General features: G+C 44.2%; 1 long non-coding RNA gene across 2 annotated transcripts in view; it reads left to right on the top strand.

Annotated features, from left to right (window-relative positions):
• Gm41940 overlaps positions 1-15,307 on the top strand; it is a 24,692-nt gene extending 9,385 nt beyond the window's left edge. Inside the window, exons 3-4 of one of the 2 annotated variants that reach the window (XR_878482.2) lie at positions 150-339; positions 15,087-15,307. This is a non-coding gene — a long non-coding RNA (predicted gene, 41940). The remainder of the gene's footprint in view (positions 1-149; positions 340-15,086) is intronic. The other variant, XR_878483.2, reaches the window with a different exon arrangement.
• The last annotated feature ends 238 nt before the right edge of the window (positions 15,308-15,545 follow it).

Raw genomic sequence — 15,545 nt, 5'->3', positions numbered from 1 at the left:
TCCTATGTATGTGCACATGCCTCTGCCAGCCATCTTACATGGTATCTGAGCCTATGTAGTCAGGTCCTCATACTTGCTCAGCAAGCACCCTTACCCACTGAGTCATACTCTCAGGCCCCATTCCTTCTTATTTTATTTTATTTTTTCAGTGTATGGGCATGCAGGTGCATGAATAAGAAGCCAAATGTCAACCTCAGACACCGCTCTTCAGAATGCTACCCACTTTGCTTTTTGAGACAAGGTCTTTCTTGGGCCTGGAAATGGATAATCCAGTTAAAGTGATGCTTAGTGGACCCTGGGGACCTTACTATATCTACCTGTCCAGCATTGGTATCATAAGTACGTATCACCATGTCTCATTTTAAAAACAACTATTACATTTTATTTATTTTGTATAGAGTGTTTGTGTGTGTCGCCATGTGTGTTTGGAAGGCAAAAGACAACTCATGACAGCTGGTTCTCTACCTCCAACATGTGGGTCCCAGAACTCCAACACAAATCATTCAGTTTTTTGGCAAGAACATTTAAACATTTTAATACCCTCATTTTCATGTTGTAAAGTGTGAGTATATTTTGTTCAGAATGCAGGAGATAAACAGTGGTTTGGGATGTTAGATTTCTTTGAATGTTTCAGATTGTTTTCAGACACATAACAGAGCTGTTAGGGACGAGGATCAAGTCTAAACATGAATTTAGTTCATGCTCCAGCGATACTTTGCACACATAGCTTGAAGGTGATTTCATATGGTATTTTTAGTACACCTGGATTTTGATCATGATCTGTCACATAAAGTCAGGTGTGGAATTTTCCACTTGTGATATCATCTTAGGGTGTTAAACATTTCGGATCTGACAGCACATTGAGTTTTAAAACTTCAGATTAAGAGGTTGGAAAGCTAGGTTAGCATTCACAAAGTCTTGTTTTTTTAACCCCATAAACTGGGCATGATTGTACACATCCCAAATCCAGGCATTTGGTATATGGAGGCAGGAAGATCAGGAGTTCAAAGTTATCCTCAATTTCAGAGTAAGTTTGAGACCAGACTGGCATATATAAAACACTATTTCAAAAGAAAGAAAGAAAGAAAGAAAGAGAGAGAGAGAGAGAGAGAGAGAGAGAGAGAGAGAGAGAGAGAGAGAGAGAAAGAGAGAAAGAGAGAAAGAAAGAAAGAGAGAGAGAGAGAGAGAGGAAGGAAGGAAGGAAGGAAGGAAGGAAGGAAGGAAGGAAGGAAGGAAGGAAGGAAGGAAGGAAGGGACAGGGAGGAAAAAAGAAAGAAACGACTTTTCAGATTAAAATTAAAAATTATCAATCTACAAGTACTTAAAAAAAACCTCTGTGTGCCCAGGGTAGGTCAGAGAGCTACCTTGAGTAATAGTCCTCAGTTTCCAACCTTGTTTAAGACAGGATGTGTTTGTTGTTCTTCCACTACAATTCACAGGCTGGCTAGCCCACAGGCTTCTGGGGACAAGCCTGTCTCTGGCGCCCACCTCCTCAGAGGAGCGCTGGGTTGCAGACACCCTCCCTTCCCTGTTCCGCTTTACAAGAGTCCTGAGGAGTCCAACTCAGGTCCTCAGCTTGTGCAGTAAGCACTCTTCACACTGGGCCAGCTCAGGCGCTCTCTGTAAGCACTCTTCTCATTGGGCCATCTCACCTGCTTTCTGTAAGTGCTCTCCTCATTGGACCATCTCACCTGCTCTTTGACTGGGCCTCTTGTAAAAGTCAAACCAACCTGAAACACTAACCCTAACAGCCCCTTACTACTGTATGGACAAGATCCACTTGCAAAGGGAAAAGCCAAGGGAGCCACATTGGGTGGATCACTCTCAAGATAAATTTGTGTGTCTATTTCGTTCTGTCGCTGAAGTCTTTAGATTCCAAGTGTGGTTTAGGATGCTCAGTGGACTTTAGCTGCTTTCATGTGCTACTATGTCAGCGGTTCTCAACCTGTGGGTCATGACCCACTTGACAGACTGTGAGCTCCAGAAAATATTTATGTTATGATTCACAACAGGAGTAAAATTACAGCTATAAAGTTGCAACAAAAATAGTGTTTTGGTTGGGGTCACCAAAACACAAGGAACTCTATTAATGAGCCACGGCATTGGAAAGGTTGAGAACAAACCTCTAGGCAAACCTGTGAGCTCTGCTGCCTGGGAGAGCCGCACTAAGTAGATGGTATTGTAGGTAAATTGTTTTGCAAGCATTTTGGGGAATTGGGTTTGATCCTGAGAACCCCCATAAAAGGCTGAATTGGGTGGCATGTGCTCATATGCCCAACGCTGAGGAGATAGAGCCAGATCTCCAGGCTAAGTTGACAAGCAGCCTGATTAACTTGGTGAGAGTTTTTCTCAAAAACACGATGGCTGGCACCTGAGAAACAAGCTGCATGGCTCCTCTTGCATGCATGTAGACATATGCACATACATATTCAAATATAAATTTATTATTGATGTTTACATAATAGATCAGTAGAGGACTAAGTTGGGTAGAAATAATCTGATGGAAAGGTTTCTAATCAGGCCTACAGTCTCCTCTGTAACACCATAACTCTCATCACAGTTATGAATACATATATAAACTAGTTTTTAGACAAAGGTATAGCCAGGTGCTTAGTGGCTCTGTCCGTGGGGTCTGACCAGAGACTCCTTGTTTCAGTCACTAATGAACTGCATGACATTATGGGACATACTAAGCCTCTCAGAGCCTCCACTTCTCACCTGGAAACCTATCTTACTAAGACTTTCTATGAGAAGGGACAACTGTGAGAGGTTGGGTATGGAGTAGATATTGAAATAAAGGCTCTAGCATAAGAAAAAAAAACTTGTGAAGAAACAAAAACCAAGAGCGCCCAGAAAGTTTCTTAAAATGCAATATTTTGATTTGTTCTTTGAGAATTCACACACATATACACACCCACTCCCCCTTAAACTCCCCTCATAGCCGCCCTATGCCCCCCCACCAACATCACGGGTTTTAAAAAGTCTGTTTATAACCCTCTGTGTCTGATTTATGCTTCTCAAATATGAATGGGGTTGGGGTCATCCATTGGAGGGTGGGCAATCTCCCAAAGACTACACCCCTAAAGAAAACTGACACTCTCTTGTCTGTGCCATAAACTGCCAATGGCGCTCAGCTAGGGATGGGGGCTCCTGAACACCTCACTGATACGTGCTGGACAGTTTACTGTCTCAGTCTTGTGCAGGCAAGCATAGCTGCTGACAGAGGTCCTCCCCAACCTCTGGCTCTTACAAACTTTCTGCCCAATCTCCTGTGGCGATCCCCGAGCCTTAGGTGGGGGTGGGGGTATGGATGTGATATGAATATCCCATTTATGACTGAACACCCTACTGGCACTTGCTCTCTGTACTTTGACCAGCTGAGAATTCCAGAATGGGTTTTGATTACTGTGAGATGGCCTGAAAGTAGCTCTCAAAAGACTATTGAGGGAACAGATCACTTTACATTGAGACAAAGAGTAGGAATGTTTTAAATTTTAGGAAATCTTTGAGAATATATTACCCACACCATTAGAAATAGTTCTGGAGATGTCTGACCAGATTGGAGGGGAAAGAGGAGATTGAAGGTTTCAGACCTCAGGCTTCATGAGGTTGGCCTCGTTACTGTAAGATGGGCTACACTCACCCCGCAGACCCTATGAGCCGGGTAGGAGCACAGGTGGGAAGCTCTTGGCTTATGGTTGAGTATGGCTGCAGTTGCTCTTGGTCAAGGATGCACCTGTGACTCAACCTGACAGACATTCACAGATAGGACTTTTTAAGTAGAGGCAGGACAGAGACTGTTAGATTTGGGAGAGGGAGATAAGAGGGCTCTGGGAAAGAGTCATTGAATTGAATTGTCCTTCAGAGAAGTCATTTGCTGACCCCAGCAGGCTGGCATCAAAGCACGATGGGATCTACAGTAAGAAGCTTCAGTCTCTCTAGACAAAGCAAGGTTTCAGGTCTTAAGGGTTTCTGAGGGGAGAATGGGCTTTTATCAAGAGGGAGAAGATATAGTTAGTATATGATGTGTGCTATGTGACCAAGCTAGAGGAGCAGGGCATATATAAACTTAGGTTATATGCCAGGGGTCATTCTTTCTCTGGGTAGGAGATTGGATCTTCATCAGTATATGATCCATGCAATGTAGCAACACTTGGGTCACCTCCAGCCTCAGGATGGCAGGGGGCTGTGGATTCTTCCATGTTGTTCACAGCCCTTTCTGCTTAGAGCCTGGTTACCTAGAGAACATGGTTCTCTTTACAAAGACCCTTCCTAACAAAGCTACTCTTAGTGTGTGTGTGCGTGTGTGCACACACATGCAATATGTGTGTTCAGATTCCTATGGAGGCAAGAAGGTGGTACTGAGCTGTTGTGACTGTAATTATAGGTGATTGTGAGGCTCTTGAGTGGGTGCTGGGATGGCAAGTTGCATCTTTCAAAAAAAGCAACAAGTGCTTTTAATTACTGAGCCATCTTTCCAGCTCCACAAGGGTACTCTGATTTGGACTTTGTATGTGCCAATGGTCAGATACACTAGACTCAGAGGTCTGAACACAAACAAGAAAGTATTAGCATGGTAGAATCACAATCTATTCAAGAAGGAGACTTGGAAAGCTGGAGCTGAGTGAGGCCCAAAGGTTGAACTTGAGAGCTATGTGGCCACAAAATGATCATCTGCCAGGGAGAGCTTTGGGCATGGATGTTCTCTGTCTTGAATAACCTGGACATACTATAACAGTTTTGTGTAACTTTTTAGAATGCCTAGGATGTAGGGTGTGGGGATTAAACTCTGTCTCTGAATATGTGAATATTTGGGACAGTTGAGAGACCATACCATGCTGTTGGGAGCTAGTGGGATAGGAGCCTGTCCATGTGTGGCTTATACTGGTGACCGAATGTTCTTGAAAACGATAACAGCTACAACAGACAACAGAAGATGGAGTGTTCCTGAAAAGTATAAGAGCTACAACAGATACCCTTGGCTGGATAGCATTGTGGGGCTGAAAAGATGGTTCATTCTATTGTAAAGGTCTTATCTGGGCTTCCAGAATAGATCGGCCTTCTTCTCTGATTGGTACCTCTGAGATGGAAGGGTAGATAGATGGAAGGACCTGTAGATGGAGGTGTGCTGCCTTTTTCTGGCCAAACAAGGCAAAAAACAATACTGCCCAAGGCTAGCTTAGTGAAGTAGTAAGTTTAAGGAGCATTTTTACCCAGCATGGGTGAGGAGCTACTACAGGAGCATGAGTATATCTGTATCATTACAAAATCGTACCACATGGTGGATGGTGACCTCCTGGAACCTGCATTATGAAGTCTCCACCCCACTCAGTTAATCTTTCAGTTCCTATATATTCCAGCATTTCTCAAGATCATTTGCAGCTAGGTCAGGGATCTGGACTCCCAGGTGAGGGTCCTGTGACCTTCCATTCTCCACTGCTACTAGGGAGCCTTGTCAGCTTCATTACTATCACCCTGGCCTAGCTCCACCATGTCTTCTAGCTCTACTATTGCTTTATTCAATTAGTTGTTCTAGCTACAAGGCCAAGAAAATCTCTGCTTCAAAATGGCAGTAGGATGATCGGGTCATGCCTGGAGGGAAAAGGCTACACTGCAAAAGATGAAGAGAAAGAAGGAGGATAGAAAAGAAGAAATGATTGACAGGAACAGAAGTATATGGTGGAGTTAGATGTATTCTCTGCAGCTTTAGGTTTCAAGGAGTGGTGGTGAGATAAACCTAGAGAGAAACAGAGACCAAAGGGGAGACCCAGAAAGAGAATAAAAGTCAAACAAACAAATAAATGCCCTCATGACCACAGTCTGTGAAAACACAGAACAAAACCTCAAAGCCAGCTTTGTCACTGTCTCTGTTCTTGGAGTCTAGTCCTATGGCAAAGAAGGCTCCAAAGAGGAAGTTTTAACACAATTAAAGGGAACATTTCTTTTGATTCCATTAAATTATTATACGGAACATGAGGTGGTTATGGGTTGGAATTATGACTGGGGCTAATGGGTAGCACTTACACGGGGTTGGCTTAGCAGGAAATTGGTCATTAGAACACTGTTCAGTGAAGAGGCACGGCTCCTGAAACAGCCAGAGACCCTGGTTATCGAGAGTGGCCTTGCAGGTGGGCAGGGAAAGTGATTCTTCTACTGGTCAGTGATAAACTTGAAGACTTCAGGCTTGCTTTGATTCTTGGGCTACATGTTTCTAGAACAAGAGAGAGCTGAGATAAATCCTGGCATAGCAGAATCCATCACAGATTCTTATAGGTAACTGAAGTATACAGTATGATACACATTCATGAAGTGAATTGGGGAAGAGGAAGGAAGAAAGGAAGAAAAAGGCACTAAATTTGTGGACCTGTGCCTAGGTTTACTTTTGTCTAATATAATGCTTGCAATTATCTTCTAAGGCAGTTGCAACTAGCTTCAGTCTTCCAAAAAAGCTCAGAGAGGCCTGAGATAGCACAGATGGGACCAAAGTCTAGGCTTTTAAAGATCTACCCCTTGTCTCATACTTCTTCGGTATCTTAGACTGGCATTCTACAGGACGCCACTATCTCTTAAACATTGGTCCTGATGAGGAGAGTAAGAAAGCATCACTTGTTAAGTGAGTGCTGTATAAACATGAGGAGGACCTGAGCTTGTATTCCTAGCACACATGTAAAAGCCAAATGCAGGGACACATATCAATAACCCCAGCCCTTGTGGGTGGGGACAAATGGGTCCCTGGAGCTCACTGGCCATTGGGCCTAGTTGAGTTGATGAACTCTGTGTTCTGTGAGAGTCCCTGCCTAAAAAGTAACATGGGGGGAGAGATTGCAGAAGACATTCAATAGCAATCTCTGGTCTCAACACAAAAAGGCACACACACACACACACACACACACACACACACACACACACGGATTGTCTTTCAGACTGTTGAGTGTTCTGATATCTCCAGAATGCTCAAATTCAGGCAGGATCACCTGATACTGAGTGTGGTAGGGTGGAGGTAAGAATGAGTATATATGTATGTGTATATGTATTCATGTGTACATATGTTCACGTATGTAAGTGTGGGTACACTAAAGCCTGAGGCACATACATAAAGGTCAGAGAACAGCCTCAGGTGTTGCCTTCCATCTTACTGGTACTGATCTCACGTTGGTCAGAACTCTGCACCCAGGCTAACTGGCTAGTGAACATCTGGGGCTTTCCTGTCTTAGCCTCCCATCCCAGTGGGAGCACTGGATCATAGGCACACACTACCCCACCCAGCTTAAAGTGGATTCTGGGGACCTAAACTAAGATCCCTATGTTTGTGTGGCAAGGGCTTTACCCACTACCATCTCCCCAGCTCAAATTTTACTTTTCTTTAACCTAAGCTGAGTCATTTCAAAAGGAAAAGAAAGAATACATTATATTATCTCTAAGGTTTTTTGAATTTTACATGTACTATGAAACATCATAGTTTTATATTAATTATGTATTTATATTAATGCATACTATCTACCCACATGTGAATTTATGCTCACACTAATATTGAAGCCAATGTCTACCTATCTCTACAAACATCAGCAATAACTATATAAAGAAGCGTCTTGGTCCATCACCAGAAAATAGTTTAAAACCCATTACATGGTTGCGGAGTGAATTACTGAGTTCTTTACACATACAAACACATCTCTGTTCATTTGGTTCCTGGGTCTGAATTCACTGGTGCAACCCATTGAACATTCTGATACCTGAATAAAAAATTACTTTAAAAAACCCATCCCACACAGTGTGTGCTGCCCATATACTCTTTGAGAGTGTGATCTTTATAGGAGAGTGACCAGCCCACCAGGGGCTGCACTTTTAAAGATTCCCCCTTTCTCAGCAGCCATTTACTGTAGTAGAGTCTGGGGTGGAAGTGGGTGCCCACCTCCCGCCCCCAGGCTGGAGTCTTGTGTGGTCTAAGCCTGTGAAAGGCCCTGTGCATCTGGCTCAACTCCATTGAGTTCGTGTGTACCCACCCTGTGTCTTCAGAAAATGCTTTTTTCCTGTAACCATCTACTGCCTCTGACTCTTACAATTTTTCTGCCTCCTTTTCTGCAAGATACCTGAACCTTATGGGAGAAGGAATGTGACCTAAATGTCCCATTCAGGGCACAAAGTGGGGAGGTTAGAGGAGAGAGGATGGATCTGGGAGGAGTTAGGGGACGGGAAAATATGATCAAAATCTATTGTACAAAATTCTGAATGAACTAGTGAAGATGAGAAAATAATGATCATAATTACTAACTAAAATAATAATCAGATAGGATTTTATTTCCTAGGAGCACTGGTTGGTGTCACCAATGAGTCTAGAATCATCGAAGAAATCCACTTAAGTTAGCCTAGAATTATCTGCACAGTCCACAGTTCATATGAGTGAAGCCACCAGATGATCTACTTGAGTCGGATTTACACCCTCCATGAACAGCAATCTCAGGCAGGAAATTTCGTTTCTCTGAGTCTCTTTGTTCCCTGGGAAGTAGGGTAATAGTAGCAACCTTGTAGGCTCATTGAAGCAGAGAACTGTGCACACATGGTGGACAACAGATTGGCACTCCACAAATGTTTGTCACAATGCCAATTAGGTCCTTCATGCTCATCTAGACTTGGAAGTCTAGAGCATAGCTAGGACCTTCTTTCTCAGGTCCCTGTGCTTGAACAGAGTATGAAGAGAGTTTCCCACCTCTTGGGCGAGGGCCAAGATCACCTTGACTGTAAAACCCAGATCATAGGCTAAGGGATGGCTCAGTTGATAAAGTGCTTTTCCTTCAAGCACTAGGACCTGGGTCTGATCTCCAGAAGCCACATCAAACAAAACAACAACAACAACAACAACAACAACAACAACAACAACAGGGTGTGGTGTCACACGCTTGTAATCCTGGCTCTCTGGAGGTGGATCCCTGGGGTTAACATGGACAACTTGGTGAGTTCCTGGCCAATGAGAGATACTGTTACAAAAAAAACAGGGTAGACAGCACCTGAGGAATGACAGGTTGAGGCTCATCACCCTTGGCTCTGCATCCATACACACACTTGTACCTACACCAACACTAATATGCACACATGCATGCAAACACACACACACACACACACACACACACACACACACACACACACACACACACACACACGATCCAGACTGCAGTCTGCTGAAAGGCCTGTGTTATTCTTTTTGACCACGCTCCCAGGTGGATTCCTCAGCTCCTTCCATGTAAATAAAACTCATTGTCACCCAGCTTCATCCTCTGGCTGCCGCTGAGATTCTCAGAACACCCAGTCGGCAGGCAGGCCAGTCTTCCAGCTAGGAATGGGTTAAAACCAACATTTGCAGATAAAGAGGTAAACATATTTACATTCCTCTCTCCACACCTTCTGCATATGTCATGGCGTGAATAGCTTCAGAGGTCTGTTTGTACTATCTCTCTAGAATTTTTACAGTCTGCAGGACACAAAATCTCTATAAAGTGACTTATTGAAATAGAAGCAGATTGGTAAAACCGTTTCCCTCTTATGAACTGTGAAGAATGGTCCTCTAAATGAAATCAGGAAGGAACTGGACAGAATCTTGTTTAATGGTCTGACAAAATGAATCACAACGATTCCAGACATCCATCACTGCTAAAGGGGGACCACAAATGATCTGTGAACCACTATATATTGATTACCCGTGTGGTACAAGTGTCGGATTTAATGTTCACACACCATAGAGAGGCGGCAGGGACAGATGGTGCCTTAACTCTTCTTTGATAGATTTTAATGGTGAAATATTGATTTCTATCTGGCCAAGGCCTGCTGTTAGGGGCCAAAGTCATTTGTTGGGTATTGCCGGACACCCAGTTGGCCTAGCGTAATCAATCATTTTTGGCAAGGCAGGTGAAAATCCAGAGAGAAGCACCTTGGAACCCATGCCGATGCGTGATGTGTCTGAATCCAGCCACCTAGAGGAAGAATGTGGGGGGAGAGCGTGAGAGAGGACTCTCGGAGACGGTGCCTGTAAGGAATTATTAATGATAAGACATGTTTACTGAGGAGAGGCACAGCGAATCAGAGCTGACATGACATAGTCCGGGAGCTCCGCGGAGAAAATGAGCCTCTTGCTAAGAGGGACTATATTTTATTTAAACACCCTTCTAAGGCTGGGAACTCAGGTAATCTGTTGTGTTACAACTCACTGGTTGTTCTTGCCATCCAGAGAGATAACACTGAGGCACTAATAGGAACACATCAATCACAATCAGCCTGCAATTCCAGCAGTGTCTCGTCCTCCCAGCTCCTCTTTTAAGCTCCTTAATAATGGTGATAACATAGTTGGGGGATGCAGAGAGGGACTCTCCCCGCCGAGGGTCATATTCATAAAGTGAAGGGCTTGCCAAGTCAGCAACCAGGGGAAACTGCTCTGTGCTGGGAAGGGCAAGGAACAGCTGGGAGGGTGGGGCTCCAACAAGAGAACCGCCTATAGTAGCCTGCTCCCAGGGTTTTGTGACGTCATTCCTGCAACCTTTCTTAGAAAGGGGTGTGAGTGTGTGTAATTGCCAAGTAACAAGGTTAATTTTTCTTGTGTAGCTTAGAACATGGTCTTAAAGACAGTTCTCAGATGGAGCCCCTTATAGTTTGTAATGATGGGGTTAAGTGGGTGGCTTCCCAGGAAGACTGATAGGGAAGGGGTGACATCTGCTTAGAAGTAGGTGTCAGGAGCGAGCACTGCATGTCCCCAGAGTGATCCTCAGCCTCTAGCCCTCAAGGTTAGCCACCTATTTATTTTCCTGTTTGATTTCTCTGTAGGGTATGAGGTAGTTGAAGGGCTATGTACCCTAGCTACAGTCTAAGGATTCACAGAGTGTCCACAATATGGGTGTCTCTGAGGCATAAGCCGAGGTCAGCATTTGCATTGGAAAATAGTCATGGGCTGGGGAATTGGCTCAGTTGGTAAGGTGCTTGCTGCTCAAGCATATCAAACTAAGTTCAGATCCTCAGCATTCAAATAAGAACCTAGGCACTGGGATGTGTGTCTGGAACTCTAGTTCTGTGTTGGGGAAATGAGGCAGATCTATAGGGTTTGCTGGACAGCCTGTCTAGCTGTATTGGTAAGCTCAAGGTTGAGTCAGAAACTTTTATCTCAAAAAATCAGATAGAAAGTAATCAAAGAAGACACCCAACATTGACCTCTTGCTGCTGGCTCCTCTTCCTCCTCCTTTTTCTCGGCTTCCTCCCCCTATTACTGCTAGGAAGTATAGACACACACACACACACACACACACACACACTCAGGCACATGCACACGTGCACACAAAGACATGGTTTGTCATGCCTTGCTTGTTTTGGGTGTTCACACAGGTATGTGTGTATCATGTACATATGTAAATGCATACATTCAGAAAGGAATATACTTGTTTTTTTTCCCCAAAAAACAATGTAGCACTTTTCTCTCTTTGATTAATGTTTTCATGAATCAGCACAGGGTGAAGAAAACCTAAATTATGAAGGCAAACTACTTGGCTCCTGCTGGCTCTGCTAGTAAGGACAGATGACCTGGATAAGGTGACTCTATTCCGTGCCTTGATCATCTCATCTCCAAATGGGAACATAGTAACATTAGTATTTCAAAGATTAGATGAGTTAGTCAAAATGAGCCTTGCATAAAACTTCCTTGTAGCCAGGCAGTGGCGGTGCAGGGCTTTAATTCCAGCACTCGGGAGGCAGAGGCAGGTGGATTTCTGAGTTTGAGGCCAGACTGGTCTACAGATTGAGTTCCAGGACAGCCAGGGCTACACAGAGAAACCCTGTCTCGAAAAAACAAAACAAAACAAAACAAAACAAAACAAAACAAAACAAAACTTCCTTGTTCTATAGTTCTGCTTGAATTATATAGCTTGCAAGTTTCCTGATTAGAACTGTCAACTTGACACAGCCTGAGAGTCACCAGAAGAGGGAGTCTCAGTTGGGAGATTACCCTATCATATTGGCCTGTGGGCATGTCTATAGGGGTGGTGTCTTTATTAACTGATATAGGAGGACCCAGTCCACTATGGGTGGTACCATTCCTTAGGAAGGTGGTCCTGTACCATACAAGGAATTTAGCCAAGCATAAACCTATGAGGAAATTAGCAAGCATCATTCCTCATGATTTCTGTTTCAAGTTTTTGCTTGAGGTCTTTCCATGACTCTCCTCAGTGATGAACTATGCCCTGGAAGCGTAAGTCAAATAAACCCTTTCCTTAACTAAGTTGCTTGATGTTTGTGAATGTTATAGCAACAGAAACTAACGTGGCATGACTTTATATTCAAAATCTTTACATAAATAAACACACATGAACAGGAATCCCTTATGGAGTAGGCATCAAGAATTCCAGCAAATCTTTTCCCTCCTCTCTGAGAAATGACAAGCCTACACGTTAAGCAATAGGGTTATATTTGTGATGATTTAGCGAGGTCTAAAATATCTTTGTTCATTATAAGTTGTGCACGCTCATATGATTTCATATCAGAGCCTTAAGGGGTCTACGGTGGCCTGGGTGTTTATCTCCCAACGACTGTGCACAGAGATGTGCACAGGGACTCAAGCACATAAGTATGCTGACAGACAAAGACACCGTGGAGCATGGTACGCTCTGTTTTGTAGCCCGCCCAGCTGTGCCAACCTCTCCCAGATGTGAGCGGTGCTGGCGGCAGATTCCGTTTAGATTATCTTGCTTACCTAATGATTTTTGCTTCACTGCCTTGCTCGATTGTGTTCACCAGGACGGCAGGCTATTAAAATGTCAAGGCACATTGAATTGTTGTTATCTGGGAGAGAGACCTTTCCAGTGAGCCCAAGCTCTGGAGGTTGCATAGCCTCCAAGACGGTGATCAGAGAGACTTTTCTGGTTATGTACATAGTTGGGGGTGAGCAGGGAGGTTGGGAGAGGTGCACAGATGCAGGAGTTGGTATTTACAGCAGCTTGAGTGTGCTAATTAAAAAATATTAAAATGCCATCTCCTTTAACAGGTATCGGTGGCTCCTTTGCTTCAGAACTTAAGGGGTACCTGCAATGAGAGTTAAAGAAAGGCAAGGGAAAGCCCTCAGAGGAGGGCTGCATGTAGTGCTGGGGGAGGGGCAATATTATAAGGTATCAGGAATTCCAGCCCTGTTTGGCAGGAGGGTGAGAGAGAGAAAAAAGGGCTGGCTTGTGCTTGGCCTTGCATCTGTCCCTGCTGTGCTTTGCAGGAGATGGCAGATAGGTCAGGGTTTTTTGGGTTTTTGTTTGTTTGTCTGTTTGTTTTCGAGACAGGGTTTCTCTGTATAGCCCTGGCTGTCCTGGAACTCACTTTGTAGACCAGGCTGGCCTTGAACTCAGAAATCCACCTGCCTCTGCCTCCCAAGTGCTGGGATTAAAGGCGTGTGCCACCATCGCCTGGCTAGGTCAGTGTTCTTAACCAAGGGGGTGTTTCCAGGTAGTGCCTCTGACCCAGCTCCACCTACTCCAGCTGCACCAATCTGGACACATTCGTCTTCAGTAGGGCCTATTTTCCTAGGAATTTTTTTCTTTGGGGATAAAAGAAGAGCAGGGGCCAAAGTGTATTCTTGTAAAATCTCCAGCAACCAAAGCTGAAGCCTGCAACCAGTAGCTGAAGGCGGAACCGGAAGCAGACTTGCATTCATGTTCTTTCACAACTGTTTCGCTGTCCTTGGCCATGGTTGGTTCAGTTTTATTTCATATAGAATCCCAGCCACCAATGTCCCAACACCAGGCTCATGTGTAGCCATGCAGGGCATTCTGGTATCCCTCCTCTTTCCTCCACGGGTTCGCAAGGCTAATCAATCTATGTTCATGTCCTCTCTCTCCCTGCTTACTGACCGGTTGCCTGGACCGTCCTGGACAGTCACAGCATATCTGGCTCTTTGAGCTCCAGACTTTGTTGTCTGGTCCCCTGCTGTCTACCTTCCAGCTTAAAGCAGGTCCCAGATACAAATGATAAGACAATGATTTGCATAACTAAAATCTGTGTACTATGTTAAATGCACTGTATTTCAGTAAGACCAATTAAAGAAATGTGTAGAAATTCAAGTAAATTCTCTAAAGTTATCTTCTGTAAACTATTAATTTTATTTTTCCCTCATATAGAAAACAAATAAAGAAACAAACTATTTAAAATAAAATGTAAAAAGCTTATTTTCTGCTTGTCTTGCCCCAGCACGGAAGACTGACTCAGTACTGCCTAGGCCTTCTTAGCTTTGGGGTTTGCCTCTGGATGGAGCATGGTTGAGTTTAGCATGGGTACATTAGAGTGTTTCTGACCCCAGAAACTTGTCTGGTTCCATTTCCCCAAGTGTTAAATCCACAGACTCCTACCCTAGACTCCATCCATGCCCCTCTTGGAGCGATGTGGGAGCACCAGTGCCTCGTCTGCCCTGTTGTCTTCTTTACCTGCCTTTTCTCCCTCTCCCTCCTTTCCTTCCTCTCTCCTGAGTTCTTTCTTTTCTCCTTTTCCTCCAGCTCCATCTCTCTTCCCTCTTTTTCCTTCCTCTTTCCTTGTCCCAGTTCCTTCCTCCATCTCTTCCTCTTTCTAGACCCAGTTCTTTCTTTTGCACCATAGACTATACTTATCTATACCTGTAACTGGGTGCATACAGTTGCTCAATGAATTCACATCTCAGTGGGTGGATGATAAAGGAATAAACACTGTCTCACACTGGTGAGCAACACATCATTTCCTGCAGGTTGTTTCTTGGGATAAACTATAGCTCATTATGATAAAAGATTTTTTTTTCTTTCTCAGAGTCCCATGTGGAACATATTTCCATGATCCCCTGAGTCTTCACTGTCCATTCTATGTGGTGACATTGACCTAGTGTCAGCCTTCCGTTGAAGCTCTTTAAGTATAAGGTCAAAGGCCAAGTCTTCCATTGTGTTGGAGCTCAAGCAAGATTTGACCTTGGCCTCTGTAGTCCTGGTGGTTGGCTGTGAAAATGATGTGTCCTTCTGTGTGTGCATGACTATCATACATGTCACATGCAGAATCTTGGAAAAATGTCAAAGGAGTATAGGATTGTGTTTGGATTCCATTTAATTCTCTTCTAGATCCATCCTAGACCCTCCATGCCACTACTGAAGAGACCGACTCAGGGCTGGGGAGATGGCAAAGTCCACAAAGAACTTTCCATACCAGCTTGAGGACCTGAATTTGAATACCCAGAACTTAAGTAAAACTCCAACAGCACTTAGGTACAGTATCAGGAGGATCCCTGGGGCTCACTGGCCTAGCCTACTTGATAAGCACCAGGCCACTGATGGACCCTGTAAAGAGGGGAGGGGGAAAGAGAGCCTGAGAAAGACACCAGAGTTGTCCTCTGATTCCTTCTATGCTCCCACGAGTATGAGCATACAAAGGCAGATTGATTTAATGGATATTAAGATATGGTTTCCTTTTTTAGCTTCCCCTTAACCCCCGCCCTGCCCCTATGAAACAAGGTAGGCTCAGTTCTATCTTAATTGGATTTCCTGACAATCGCCTGCAAAGTGGAGCTGAGTGCTCTTGGC

The sequence above is a fragment of the Mus musculus genome, chromosome 1 (genome assembly GCF_000001635.26).
Source record: "Mus musculus strain C57BL/6J chromosome 1, GRCm38.p6 C57BL/6J".
In the NCBI taxonomy this organism is placed as follows: domain Eukaryota; kingdom Metazoa; phylum Chordata; class Mammalia; order Rodentia; family Muridae; genus Mus; species Mus musculus.
The sequence above is the reverse complement of the archived record's forward strand: the minus strand, read 5'-3'. Positions and strand labels throughout refer to the sequence as shown.